Genomic DNA, 15,593 nt, shown 5'->3' with positions numbered 1-15,593 from the left:
TAATTAAGTCTAATTTAAAATAAATTGTTTCCAAGAAATAAGGAATGAAGAGATGTCACCAAACTACTTCTATGAGACAAATATGGTTCTGATGCATAAATCACAGAGACGGAAAATAAATAAAACTCTAGAAAAATATCTTTAATCAATGTCAACGCAAAAATAACGAATCAAATAATAGCCAAGAAACTACAATAACACATTGTGAAGATTATGCACTATGGCCAGGTTGAAGATATTTCAGGAAAGTAGGATTGGTTCAATATAAGAAAGCCTATAAATGCAATAAACTATATTAATAATAAAAATGAAAGCATGATTATATCATGAGATGCAGGGAAAATATTGATAAAATACAATAAACATAACTTTACCTTTTAAAAAATTTAAAAGCTGAGGAACAAATGGGCCTTTTCTTAATAAGGCAAATGATATATATCTAAAAATAAGAGTTAGAATTATCGATAATGCAATAATACTCAAGGTCTTTATCATTAAGATTGAGTAAAGCATGGATGTCCATTTTTATTTTCACATAATCCTAGAATTGGCAATTATAACAATAAAACAAGTTAAGAATTGAGGAAATAATCCTAGAACAAGAAGAAACAAAATTAATGATTTTTGCATATTTTCTGTTGTTTGAAGTAATTAGCAACTTCATCAAAGTAGTAAGACATAAAAGAAAACCATAAAAATCATTAGCCTTTCTGTCTGTATAGTACCAAGAAAACTATCAGGACAAGATAGGAAGGACAGAGTCAAGATGGCGGAGGAGAGGCAGTAATTCAGTCAATTTCTCTTAAAATTCTCCTCTAAACAACTTTAAAATAATGAATTAAATGGAATTCTGTAGTCATAGCCAACAAAGATCCAAGTAAAACATTTTTCCAGCTCAGGACAATTTAGGAGATTGGAAAGAGAGGTCTGTGACACCAGGGTCAGAGCTGGCTTGGACCACACATGTCAACAACATTAAGGGTGGGTTTTGGAGATGACTGCTGTAGCAGCAACTTCAGGAGCTTTCAGACTGGAGATGTTCCAGTGCAGAAAGGAGCCCTAACACTTGCAGCTGAAGGGAAGCAGGAGCCCTTCCTGGTAGAGATAAAGACCACAGTGCAGATCAGAACAGTGATCACCCCTCTTCCCAGATCACACCACTTAGGAAGTACGAAAAAATTTCAGACCCCTAGAACTAGCCCTGAAAAGAGCAGTTTGAGAAAGTCTGAAGCTTGGGACACTACTGTCTAACCCCAAGGTGAGCAGAGCTCATCTTTGATATAAAAATCAAGGTCAAGTAATAGGTGGGAAAAATGAACAAACAACAAAAAAAATACGACCATGAAAACCTACTATGGATGAGGGGGGGCAGAGCCAAGATGGCAGAGTAGAAAGTCGCACATACTGCTAGCTCTTCCCCCACAGCCCATAAATTCCTGTAAAGAAACACTCTCAACAAATTCTAGAGCAGTAGAAGCCACAGAGCAACAGAGTGGAGGAGATTTCCAGCCCAGGGTGATCTAAAAGGCTGACGGAAACGTTTGTCACACCACACACGGAGAGGAGCCCACTCCAGCCTTGGCCATGCAGTGGGCTCTGGGAGGACAAGAGCAGGTGTGGGGGCGGAATCTGCAGTCCCAGAATCCCTAGTTGCAGAAGCATCGGTTTGCAGATCCCTCAAACCACAGGCACCAAAGTGAGAGGGTTTTTTCAGCTGGCCTAGAAGGGAGAAGGGCCTTCCCATAGCTTCAGCCTCAGGCTGCAGCCCACAGAGGTCCCATCTGGTAGGCTGCAGCAGCCCCTACAGTAGCCAGCATCCACTGTTGGATTGTAAAACCCCTGGGGGCACTGAGCAGCTGATTCTTACCTCAGCCCTGTGTAGAGGCCCTGCCCCCACCTAATACTCCTGAGGGATTTGGGCTGCTGATCTTTATCTCACAATGAATGGTGACCCTTCCACTGCAGCTTATTTGAATCTCAGCCCACAGTGCTGGCTTGTCTGAATTGGAGGCCAGGTGGTTGTGAAGACGAAACTCTATTACTCAGATTCTGGGCACAAAAATTTCTGCTTGTACAGAACAGTGTACACGCTTGATTGTACACCTTGGAGGAACTGAGATCTTACAGATTCCCAGAGAATACCCTACTCCTGACAAAGGACACAAAAGTCAAGTAACTGGTTGGGAAAATGCCCAAAAAAGGGAAAAAATTATAAGACTGTAGAAGGTTACTTTCTTGGTGAACAGATATCTTCTCCCATCCTTTCTGATGAGGAAGAACAATGCTTACCATCAGGGAAAGACATAAAAGTCAAGGCTTCTGTATCCCAAACATCCAAAATAAATATTCAATGGGCTCAGGCCATGGAAGAGCTCAAAAAGGATTTTGAAAATCAAGTTAGAGAGGTGGAGGAAAAACTGGGAAGAGAAATGAGAGAGATGCAAGAAAAGCATGAAAAGTGGGTCAACACCTTGCTAAAGGAGACCCAAAAAAATGCTGAAGAAAATAACACCTTGAAAAATAGGCTAACTCAATTGGCAAAAGAGGTTCAAAAAGCCAATGAGGAGAAGAATGCTTTCAAAAGCAGAATTAGCCAAATGGAAAAGGAGGTTCAAAAGCTCACTGAAGAAAATAGTTCTTTCAAAATTAGAATGGAACAGATGGAGGCTAATGACTTTATGAGAAGCCAAGAAATCACAAAACAAAGCCAAAAGAATGACAAAATGGAAGAAAATATGAAATATCTCATTGGAAAAACAACTGACCTGGAAAATAGATCCAGAAGAGACAATTTAAAAATTATGGGACTACCTGAAAGCCATGATCAAAAAAAGAGCCTAGACATCATCTTTCATGAAATTATCAAGGAAAACTGCCCTGATATTCTAGAACCAGGGGGCAAAATAAACATTGAAAGAATCTATTGATCACCTCCTGAAAGAGATGCAAAAAGAGAAACTCCTAGGAACATTGTGGCCAAATTCCAGAGTTCCCAGGTCAAGGAGAAAATATTGCAAGCAACTAGAAAGAAACAATTTGAGTATTGTGGAAATACAATCAGGATAACACAAGATCTAGCAGCTTCTACATTAAGGGATCAAAGGGCGTGGAATATGATATTCCAGAAGTCAAAGGAACTAGGACTAAAACCAAGAATCACCTACCCAGCAAAACTGAGTATAATATTTCAGGGGAAAAAATGGTCTTTCAATGAAATAGAGGACTTTTAAGCATTCTTGATGAAAAGACCAGAGCTGAAAAGAAAATTTGACTTTCAGACGCAAGAATCAAGAGAAGCATGAAAAGGTAAACAGCAGAGAGAAATCATAAGGGACTTACTAAAGTTGAACTGTTTACATTCCTACATGGAAAGACAATATTTGTAACTCTTGAAACTTTTTTCAGTATCTGGGTAGTTGGTGGGATTACACATATACACACACACACACACACACACACACACAGAGCACAGGGTGAGTTGAATAGGATAGGATCATATCTTAAAAAAATGAAATTAAGGGGTGAGAGAGGAATATATTGGGAGGAGAAAGGGAATAATGGAATGGTGCAAATTATCTCTCATAAAAGAGGCAAGTAAAAGACTTTTCAGTGGAGGGAAAAAGAGGGGAGGTGAGAGAGAAATCATGAGGCTTACTCTCATTACATTTGACTCAAGGAAGGAATAAAATGCACACTCATTTTGGTAGAAAACCTATCTTACAATACAGGAAAGTGGGGGAGAAGGGGATAAGTAGGGTGGGGGGGATGATGGAAGGGAGGGCAATGGGAGGAGGGAGCAATTAGAAGTCAACACTCTCAGGGAGGGACAAGGTCAAAAGAGAGAATAGAAGAAATGGGGGGCAGGATGGAATAGAGGGAAATATAGTTAGTCTTACACAACATGACTATTATGGAAGTCATTTGCAAATCTACACAGATATGGCCTATGTTGAATTGCTTGCCTTCCCGATGAGGATAGGTGGGGAGGAGGGGAGGAAGAGAAGTTGGAACTCAAAGTTTTAGGAACAACTGTTGAGTATTGTTCTTGCATACAACTAGGAAATAAGAAATACAGGTAATGGGATATAGAAATTTATCTTGCCCTACAGGACAAAAGAGAGGATGGGGATAAGGGAAGGGAGGGATGTTAGAAGGGAGGGCAGAGTGGTGATAAGGGTAATTAGAATGCTTGGCATTTTGAGGTGGGGGAGGGGAGAAATGGGGAGAAAATTTGAAACTCAAAATTTTGTGGAAATGAAGGTTGAAAACTTAAATAAATAAACTAAAAAAAAAAACATACTATGGTGACAGGAAAGATCAAGACAAACTCAGAAGGCAAGAATATGAAAAGAGCTACAAGCAAAGCCTCAAAGAAAAAAGTTCAAACTGGACATGAGCCCAACAAGAATTCCTGGAAGATCTAAAGAAAGCCATAAAAATAGTTAAGAAAAATTGAGAAAAGAAATGAGTGATGTGGGAAAAGAGAATTAACAGTTTGTTAAAAGAGGAATAAAAAAATACTGAAGAAAATAATGGTGTAAAAAAACATAATTTGATCTAATGGTAAAAGAGGCACAAAAATTCACTGAAGAAAAGAACTCCTTAAAAAACAGAATTAGCCAAATGGAAAAAGAGGTATAAAAGCTCACTGAAGAAAATAATTCCTTAAAAATTAGAATTGGGCAAATGGAAACTAATGACTCCATGAGACATCAAGAAACAATGAAACAAAGTCAAAAGAATGAAAATATAGAAGAAAATGTGAAATATCTCATCAGAAAAACAACTGACCTGGAAAATAGACCAAGGAGAGTGAATCTAAGAATTATTAGATTACCTGAAAGCATTGATCAATAAAATAATTTAGACATCATATTTCAAGAAATTATCAAGGAAAACTGCTCCAATAACTTAGATCCAGAGTGCAAAGTGAAGACTGGAAGAATCCACCAATCACCTAGTGAAAGAGATCTCAAAATGAAAACTCTTAGGAATATTATAGCGAATTTCTAGAAGTACCAGGTCAAAGAGAAAATATTGCAAGATACTAAAAAGAAACCACTAAAATATAATGAAGCCACAGTAAAGATCAAACAAGATTTAGCATTTTCCACATTAAAGGTGTGGAGGGCTTGAATATAATATTCTGGAACAGAGGTAGGATGACAACCAAAAATAACCTACCCAGTAAAACTGAAGTATAGTCTTTGGGGGTGGGAGGGAGGGAATGGATATTTAATGAAACAGTACACTTTGTAGCATTCCTAAAGAAAAGATCAGAGGTGAATAGAAAATTTGACATTCAAATGCAAAACTCAAGAGAAGCATAAAAAGGTACATATGAAAGAGAAATCATACGGGAGTTAATAAGGTAAAACTGTTTGCATTCCTGCATTAGAAGACAATATATGTAACTCCAAAGAACTTTATCATTATCAGGGCAGTTAGAAGAAGGGCATGAATGTGAATCGATTATGTTGGGATGATCTAAAAAAATGGATGGGTGAGAAAGAGGGACGCACTGGGGAAAGTGCAAGAGAGAAGAAGAAAGGGAAAATTATCTCACATAAGAGAAGCCCTCAGGAAGACATATTTTTTTAGGCTGGGAAATATTTTTATTAACAACCAGGACACAGCCATGAGGGAAGGGGCAGGTGAGACCACAAACTAAAAACCAACATCTAGCAAAGGGCCCTGAAGGCCAGCAACAGACAGAAACACCTAGGCATCTGTCCTGGGGAGGAGTTGGTGGTTCTGTTGTTCCAGGAAGTTAAAGGGTGTATAGCGCATCATTATAAGTGATGGGGTAAAGGAATAAAGTAGGGGGAGGTCCATCACCACCCAAGGCCACCTCCCCCACAAAGAGCCAACACCAAATGGGCCACTGAGCCTCCCTTGGATCTTGTAATCAGCAGCTGTCTTCTAGTCGTTCATCTCCTTGTCACTGTAGATGAGTCACTGCTGCTGTGGAGGAATTCCTTCTTTCTCTTCCACCCACTCTTTGTTCCACCTTATCTGTGGGTTCAATGTTGATCTCAATTTCCTTTCCAGTCAGCATCTTCGCTTTGATCAACATCTTTCCCACTGTAGCCAAGCTTCTTGTGGATGAATCACTGCTACTGCTGCTGCTGCCACTGCCTCTATTCTCCAGCACTCTGCCTGCAGGAGACCTAAGGAAGAGTTTTTATACTGGAGAGAACAATGAGGTGGAGATGGCAGGCAAGGCTTGAACCTCACTGTCATCAAAATTGGTTCAAGGAGGGAAGATACATGCACACTCAGCTGGATATAGAAATTACCCAACAAGGAAGTAGGAGGGGAAGGGACTGGGGTGGGGGGGAGAGTGATAAAAGGGAGGGTAGATTAAGGGAGAGAGTAGTCAGAAGCAAAACAAACTTTTGTGGAGAGACAGGATAAAAAGAGTTAGAAGGAGACAAGGATATACAGAAGAAAACAGGATGGAGGGAAATGCACAGTTGGTAACAAAAATTATAAATGTGAATGGTATGAATTCACCTATAAAACAGAAGCAGATAGCAGAATGGATTAGAAATCAGAATCTAGCAATGTGTTATTTACAAGAAATACACTTGAAATATATACAGAGTTTTAAAAAAAATCAGAGGCTGGAACAGAATCTATTATGCTTCAGTTCAGGTTTTTAAAAAAAAAGCAGAAGCAGCAACCATGGTCTCAGAAAAAGCAAAATAAAAATTAAGAGATAATCAAAGAAATTACATTTTGCTAAAAGGTACCATAGACAATGAAGTAATAACAATATTAAAAATATATGCACCAAATAACAGATCATCCAAATTCTTAAATGAAAAATTAAATGAGTTACAAGAGGAAAAAGAAGGTAAAGCTATATTAGTGGGGGACCTCAACTTTCTCCTTTCAGAACTAGATAATTCTTACCATAAAATAGATAAGGAAAAAGTTAAGGAGACGAATAGAAAAAGTTAGAAGAGTTTAGAAAAGTTAGAGATGATAGACCTCTGGAAAATATTGAATGGGAGTAGAAAGGAATATATCTATTTTTTTTCTCAGCTGTGAATAACCCCTTCACAAAAACTGACCATGTATTAGGGCATTAAAAACCTCACAAAAGTGCAAAAAAATTAAATGCATCCTTTTTGGACCATAATACAATAAAAATATCATTCAATAAAGGGTCTTAGAAGCACAGATTGAAAATTAATTGGAAGCTAAATAATCTAATCTTTAAGAATGAGTGGATCAAAGAACAAATCATAGAAACAATCGTTAATTTTACTAAAGAAAATAACAAAAATGAGACAATGTACCAAAATGTGTGGAAGGCAAAGCAATACTTAGCAGAAAATTTATACCTCTAAATGATTACATTAATTAAAAAAAGAGAAAGAGCAGATCAATGAATTGGACATCTAATTTTAAAGAAACTAGAAAAAGAACAAATTAAATATCCCCTATTAAACACCAAAATAGAAATCCTGAAAAGTCAAAGAACAAATTAATAAAATTGAAAGTAAAAAATTGAAATAATAAATAAATTTAATTAAAACTGATTTTATGAAGAAAAAAACAAAATAGACAAACCAATGGTTAATTTGATTTTAAAAATTACCAGTATCAAAAATAGAAAGGCTAAATGCACAATCAATCAAGATGAAATTAACACAATTGTTATGAGCTATTTTACCCAGCTTTATACCAATAAAACTGACGATTGAAATAAGATGGATAAATATTTATAAAAATATAAATTGCCCCAGATTAACAGAAAAAGAAATAGAATATTTAAATAACCCTATCTTAGAAAAAGAAATTGAACAAGCCTCAAATGAGATCCCTAAGGAAAAATCTTCAAGACCAGATGGATTTAAAAATGAAATCTGCCAAACATTTAAAGAGTAATTCATTTTGATGCTATGTGAATTACTTGAAAAAATATGTAAAGGAATCCTACCAAATTCTTTCTATAATGCAAATATGGTCTCAATATCTAAACCAGAGAGCAAAAACAAAAAAAGAAAACCAATTTCCCTAGTGAATATTGGTATACTAGCAAGGGGGTTACAGCAATACATCACAAAGATCATACACTATGGCCAGGTGAAATTTATACCATGAATTCAAGGCTGGTTCAATGTTAGGAAAACTATCAGTATAACTCATAACATCAATAACAAAAGCAACAAAAATCATGATTATCTCAACAGATGCAGAAAAAGTTTTTGACAAAATATAATGATCATGCCTATTAAAAACCTTAGAAAGCATAGGAGTAAATGGATCTTAAAATGATAAGTAGTATCTTTTAAAAACCAAGAGCAAGCATTATGGAGATAAACTAGAAGCCTTCCCAATTAGATCAAGAGTGAAGGAAGGATGTCCATTTTCACCACAATTATTTATCATCATATTAGAAATGTTTGCTATACAGAACCAAGAGAACTTTGTACATAGTAACATCTATGTTGTATAATGATCAATTGTGATAGACTTAGCTATTCTAAGCTATACAATGAACCAAAATAATTCCAAAGAACTCATGATGAAAAATACTATCTACCTGCAGAGAACTATTGTGCTATAAGAAATGAAGAGCAAGTGGACTTCAAAAAAACCTGGAAAGACTTATATGAACTGATGCTGAGTGAAATGAGCAGAACCAGGAGAACATTGTATACAGTAACAACCACACTGTGTAGTGACTGATTGTGATAGACTTAGCTCTTCTCAGCAATTCAAGGATCTAAGACAACTCCAAAAGGCTCACAATGAAAAATGCTATCCATAGCAAGAGAAATAACTTTGGAGTCTGAATGCAGATGGAAGCATACTATTTGCTCTCCTTTTCTTTTGTTATTTTGTTTCTTCTTTCCTGTAGTTCCTCTCATTAGTTCTAATTCTTCTTTACAACATGACTAATATGACAATATGTTTAATATGTATGTATAAGTAGAGCATATGTCAGATTGCATGCTGTCTTGGGGAGGGGGAGGAGAAGAAGGGAAAGAAATTTTGAAATTCAAAATCTTATGGAAGTGAATGTTGAAAACAAAATAAATTATTTATTAAAAAAAGAAACTAAACTTCTGTTTGATTCCTGAAAATAAGAGTGATGCAAGCAAATTAGCGGAGCATAGGAAATTTTGCTTGTCAGATCTATGGGTAAGGGAAGAGTTCATGACCAAACAAGAGACAGAGATGATCATAGGAAGTATAATGGATAATTTTGATTACGTGAAGTTAAAAAAGTTTTGTCCAAACAAAATCAATACTGTGAAAATTAGAAGGAAAGCAAGAAACTGGGGGAAATTTTTTTTATAGAAAATTTCTCTGATGAGGGCTTCATTTCTCAAATATATAGAGGACTGAATCTAATTTCTAAAAATAAGAGCCAGTCCTCAATTAAAAATGGTTTTTAGAAGAAGAAATCAAAGCTACTTATAGTCACATGAAAAAAATACTCTAAATCAGTAACAATAAGAGAAATGCAAATTAAAACAGCTCTAAGTATCACCTCACACCTGTCAAATTAGCTAACATGAAAGAAAGAAATTACAAATGCTGAAAGGGCTGTGGAAAAACTGAGACATTAATGCACTTTTGGTGGAGTTGTGAACAGTCCAACCATTCTGGAGAACAACTAGAACTATGGCCAAAGGGCTACAAAATTGTGCATACCCTTTTACCCAGCAATACTGCTACTAGGTCTGTATCCCAAAAAGATCAAAGGAAAAGGAAAAAGACCTATGTGTACAAAAATATTTATAGCAGTTCTTTTTGTTGTGGCAAAGAACTGGAAATTGAAGAGATGCCCATCATTTGGGGAATGGCTTAACAAATTGTGGTATATGATTGTGATGTGAATTTATTGTGCTATAAGAAATAACAAGCAGGATGGTTTTAGAAAAACCTGGGAAAACTTATATGAACTAATGCAGAGTGAAGTGATCCTTACCTCCTCATTTAAATACAGCCTGGAGTGAAAGAGGAAGAGAAAAAAGTTTAGCAGCCAGTCAACAACCTGTCCCTTCACAACCTGATTAACAGACCAAAACCAGTTATAGAATGCTTGTAAATGCTCCAAATTGGGAAACAGAACCGCTTCCATTACATGTCATCATGCCTTTCCAGTAGCAGGCTCCTCAGCACACTTCACATGCTCTGGGGATGGGAATTCCGTTGGCCTGATTTGAATTACAAAAAAGAACATGGGAGGACTTGTATGAATCGATGAAAAGTGAAGTGAGAAGAGCCAGGAGAACCATTTATACAATAACTACAATCTTGTAAAGAAAAACAGTTGAAATACTTAAGAACGATGATCAGTGCAATGAATAATCGATACTTCAGAAGCCTAATGTTGTATCAGGCTTCCTACCTCCTAGCAGAGAGGTGATAAGTTGTAAATACAGAACGAAGCATATATTTTTAGACTTTGCCAGTGTGTGGATTTGTTTTGGTAGACAATAATTATTTGTTATAAAGTATTTTTTTTTGTGGGGAAGGATAACTTAGGAGGAGTGGAGGGGGGTGATTGTGATACTTTTTTTAAAGAAGGAAAGACAATTGAGGAGGAATGAAGGGGAAAGAGTGATAGTAATTGTTTTAAAAAAAAGAAAGAAAAGTGTCAATGAATTATTACACAAATAAATAGAAGAAAGCAGAACTTTCAGGAGGGGATAAAAAATAAACAGGATACTGCTGGGATGACCACATTAAATTTTAAATATACAAAAAACCAAAAAGCCAAGCCCTATGTAGTGGAAATTTGTGGTTTCTTTTGCAGTCCTTTTTTTCTGTTCTTCATTTTATGGGGAAACATTTATGTTTGTTAATGTTCATCAAATTCATAATAATAAAAGGCAAATTTTAAAAAATCTGTCACCTTTCTCAATAGACAAATCTTTAGACAAGAAAAACAACCTTGCAGCTAGGAAATCATTTGCGCTAGTGAGACAGTTTCAGGGCTAAATTCGAACACCACCTTCCCAGCACTAAGTCTGCCTTTCTGCTTTCTTCTCACCCAGACTTCCCTTTCCAAGTTGGAGTTAACCAGCTGTTTTCAATGATTTGCCTTGCATTTGAAAGTGGCTTGGCCCTTTAAGAGCAAAATCGGACCTCCACCACCCCAATCACCTTCCTCTCTCCTCCCCCTTTCCTCCCTCCCTTCCTAACTCCTCCCCATTCCAACCACCCCCTTTGAAGTAACTGGAGCTGAAAAGTTCCAAGTGGTGAGATCTAAGAGTTGGCTCTTTGCTTTTCCAAAGGCCACATGTGGATCACAAGTGTGGGAGGGAGAGTCAAAGGTCACATGGCTAGCCAGAGCCACTTCTAGATCAAAATGGGTTGATCAAATAAGAAATATTGGGGCCTAGAGGAGGAAAGAACTCGGAGGAGGTCCGGGACCTGGACCCAGATAGAGAAAGGACTGGATGGAAGACCCTTCCTGAATCTTGGTTTAATGGAGTAGATAGAAGTTGCAGCTTAATGCTCTTTGCCCTAGCAGAAAAATAAAAAGGTTCTTACTCCATCCTTACTCTCTAAGATCCTCTGATTCCACATCATTATTAGATCCTACATTTCCTGGTGTTTCCTCTCCAAACTGTATATTCAGGATAATTCATATATCCTTTCTCCTGTGCCCTTTATTTCTTTTTCAAATTTGGTCTTAGAAGGCAGCTGTTCTTAGGTAAGAAAATGGAGGCTTGGAGAAATTCAAAAGAGGCTCAGGGGAGGAGATAAATAGCTTGCCTGGGGTCTTCCATAAGGTCAGAACCCAAAAGACTTCCTTACAAGTCAGGGTTATGCTTACGAGCCTAGTGCAGAGCCACTCAGAGAGTGAGTGTGGACTGAGCCATAGACTAGGTCTGGTAGGGGATCTAAGTGGTGCTGTGTTAAATATGTGAGTGGGAGAAAGCTGTTGAGGAAGACAGCTTTGATACAGACTCGGGAATGTCTAAACACAGCCTGTCTCTTGGAGTCTAAGACCTTCCTTTGAAAGGAGGGTGAGCACTGCTTCCAAAAATGTATAGAGCAGTAGCTCTATTAATGAAAGGGATATATTTCAACAAGAGAAACTGGTTTCAATTTCATCTTCAACACCTGCTATCTGTATAAACTTGGGCAAGCAATTTAATCTTTCTGTACTTCAGTTGCCTCATCTGTAAAATTAAAGTATTGAATTAGATGACCTCTAAGTGCTCTTCCACTTCCAAATCTACAATGCTATAGACAGACTTCATTGTTAGAAACTTCACTATCATAGATAGGGTCCAGGGACAGAGAAGGAATCGAGGTTAACTAGGTGTTACTGGGGATAGACTTGGAATCAGGAAGACTTGAGTTTGAATTCCCCCTTCTATATTTATTAACTGTGTGACCCAGGGCAAGTCACTTAATCTCTCTTAGTCTAAATTTCTTCATCTGTAAAATGAGGGTAATAATAGCACCTATCTCACAAGGTTATTGTGACACCCAAATGGGGTAATATAAAGTGCTTTGCAAACTAAAAAGTGCTAGCTGTTGTTAACTTCAAGTCCATTTTGTCATCTTGCCCTTTCTTGCAGACTCCCTAGTCAAATGTAATTGAAGAGAGACTTGTCCTAGGATGTGGATTCACTCTCTGTCTGAGCTGGGTCAGGTATTCCCTTGTGACCTTTCAATCAAAGTAAACTGCTTTGTCTTGACACATGACATGGAGGTCATACATAATCATCACTCTGGCCTGGACATCCTTTTCCCCAACACCATCCTCAAAAGTCCTGTACTTGAAAAAATGTTATCGTCTCCTTTTACTCCAATTCTGTCACTTATTACTGGTTAGATCTTGAACAAGCCTTTTTAACTCTCCAGGCCTCCATTTCTTCATCTGCAAAATGAGGTGGTTTCAGGAGATGACCTCCAAGGTTCCCTCCAATGTTAAATATACAGTCCCAGGATAGTCAGCTGCCAAATGCATTAACCCATCACTGGGAAGATCTGAAATTTCCCCTAATGCTCTCAGATGCTCTCCAACCAACTTCATTAGAAAAAAACTTTATTCCCAGAGGACTTGGTCACTGAGGCAGGACAGTAGTGTGACAAAGGAGAGATGTCCTGGTCACCTAGAAATGGGAAAAGTTCTTCCCACGTCATAGCCATGGAAATCATAGAATTAAAAGGGACCCTAGGTGGCCACTGAATCCAATTTTTACCTGAAGCATGGATTACCTTTACAATATCTCTGACAAATGGTCATTTATAGTAAAAGACTTGGGGAAAATACTAGAGGGGACGTAAGGAATGCTTTCCAGCAGGTCTTCACCATAGTAACTTCTTGGTCTCATGAACCAGAAATTCAGGAGCAGAAAAAATCTTAACAGTGTTGGGTAGCTAGAGAATTACTCATTAGACCCAGAGAAGGATGGAAGAAAGAAGACTTTGGAAAATAGGATGACCTAACCTGAAATAGCATCTCCAAATGAGACTTCTGAGCTTCACATAGAGTGGGAGAGATGCCCAGGTGGGAGATATACATATGGTTGCAAAGATGTACCCCCACATAAGGCTAAGAGATGTTCACACAGCTGGGGAGAGGTCCTGAGAGCCTCACTGCCCCGCAGGCAGCCATCTGGTCTCCCACTTAAGAGGCAACAAGAAAAAAAACAAAAAACAAATAAGACTTCTAAGTTGAGCTTTGAGCTGTTTCCTAGTACTGCAAGTTTCCTTGTTCATATGTCCCTCTGGAGGGGCCCCCAAGAGGGAACACTGGCGGGACCCAGAGACAAAGCTTAGGGTGGGATCATAAAATGGGCACTCATGGCTTAAGGGATGACAGACATCCCAGGCCCTCAGACATATTCCTTCTGATCAGCACATCTGTTTCAGATTCTCTCAGTTCCCACCACAATGCCCAGGGCAGGAACCCCACAGAGTTGCTGACAGCTTTCCTCCACATCCCACACCACCCCATTACCCATTATCCTTACTTCACCATATACTAGGACAAGCCCCAGGGGCTGCCCCAGCTCTGACCTCAATTCTTATTTTCCAAATCACCAAATCTCTAACACTTCCCATCTGACTCATTCTCAAGGTAGATAGGATAAGGAGCAGAGTAGAGACAGAACCATGGGTGCCAAGACTTGGTTTCCCACTTCCCTAATACTGGACACCCAGAGGTCTCCATAGTATAATGAAAAGGGATCATAGATCTGGGCCTGGGAGGAACCTCAAAGACTATCTAATCTTTATCCCCTCATTCCAAACATGAAGTAATTGTTATCCTGGCAAGTTAGGTGACTCACCCAAGGTCAAACAGGTAGTGTTGTCAGAGGTAAAATTTGAACCCTGGCCCTTTAACTCTAAAACCAATGCTTTTTACCTTCTACCACATTGCCAGGCTTGGCTCTAACATTTATTCTGTAATCTTGGGAAGATCATTTGACTTCTCTGACTTTCCACTTCCTATTTATGAAATAGAGATAATGCTTATCATAACCCACCTTCCCAGTGAGGTTGTTGTGATGAAAGGGCTTTGTAAACTTTCAACATTGTATTGCTGTGTTATCAGGCAAACACAATCCAAGCCTTCCTCCACCCCACTTTGTCTCACCAGCTTCATTTATTGGTCTGCTTCTCTTTTCAACCACAATGTGGAGTTTCCAACCACAACGAAGGTTACCTTCTTCCCTTAAAAGTGGGATGAATGTCCATTGGTTCAGATATTGGCCTGTCTTGAAACACAAGGATGAACTAGAGGATCTCTCATGGCCCTATCCACCTTTCAGATCCCAGGAAAATGTGAAAGGTTGGAAATTCTGCAGCAGGTGGATTGTAATGTGTGGAAGGGACACCTGGGCTCATGTGACTATTTTATATGATGAGAAAGAGGGGGAACAGGAATAAATACCACTATATTTCTACAGAACTTCCTTAGAATCCCTTGTACAGAATCACCAACAAATGAGTAGCTATCATTTCTATTGAAAATTTTGTTTTTATTTCCATGTATTTATTGCAGCAAAAAACAGGTAGGGGAAAGAATATAATGGAAATTCATCTACCTGGACTGCTATATCCTTATTTCTATAAAATAAAAGAGTTGAACTAAAGCCCTAGCTTTAAATCTGCAATCCAGACCTGTATATTTAAAATTAACCAGTTCCTTTTAAGGAAGCTTTGCTGAACTAACTCCCCACTCCATTCTGATCTCTTGTATGCCAGGCTCAGTTCTTGGTTTGGCTTATAAACACAGAATTTATATCTTGTACTTCCTCAAATCCAAGTTCACAATTATTCGTCTTTGTTTTTTTCATATTTTGTTTCCGAGATTTTCTAAAAAAAACAAAAACAAGAAACCTCTCTTGGTTGAGCTGAAATAGTTTACTTCCATTGTCCAGTGCGTTCTCATCTGCATAACTTTTATGATTTCTATTTGTTATGAGCTTGCACAAATGGGTTTATTTGCTATTTAATAAACAAAATAGGATATTCTTTTTGTACTCTGAATAGCACTCAGCTCGGCACGTTGTAGGAAAAACTACCCTTTAATAAATACTCGATGAATGTTATGATTTTCATTCAGCTCCTTCATCAGTCTGGGGGGGCTGGAATGA

The 15,593-nt window shown here is 37.9% G+C and overlaps 1 pseudogene; it reads right to left on the bottom strand.

Moving 5' to 3' along the window:
* Positions 1–5,834: 5,834 nt before the first annotated feature.
* LOC140523027 (ubiquitin-like protein NEDD8 pseudogene) lies at positions 5,835–6,076 on the bottom strand (annotated as a pseudogene).
* Between the last annotated feature and the right edge of the window lie 9,517 nt (positions 6,077–15,593).

Source organism: Notamacropus eugenii, chromosome 2, assembly GCF_028372415.1.
Source record: "Notamacropus eugenii isolate mMacEug1 chromosome 2, mMacEug1.pri_v2, whole genome shotgun sequence".
In the NCBI taxonomy this organism is placed as follows: domain Eukaryota; kingdom Metazoa; phylum Chordata; class Mammalia; order Diprotodontia; family Macropodidae; genus Notamacropus; species Notamacropus eugenii.
Note: the sequence above shows the minus strand (reverse complement) of the source record. Positions and strands in the feature narration are given on the sequence as shown.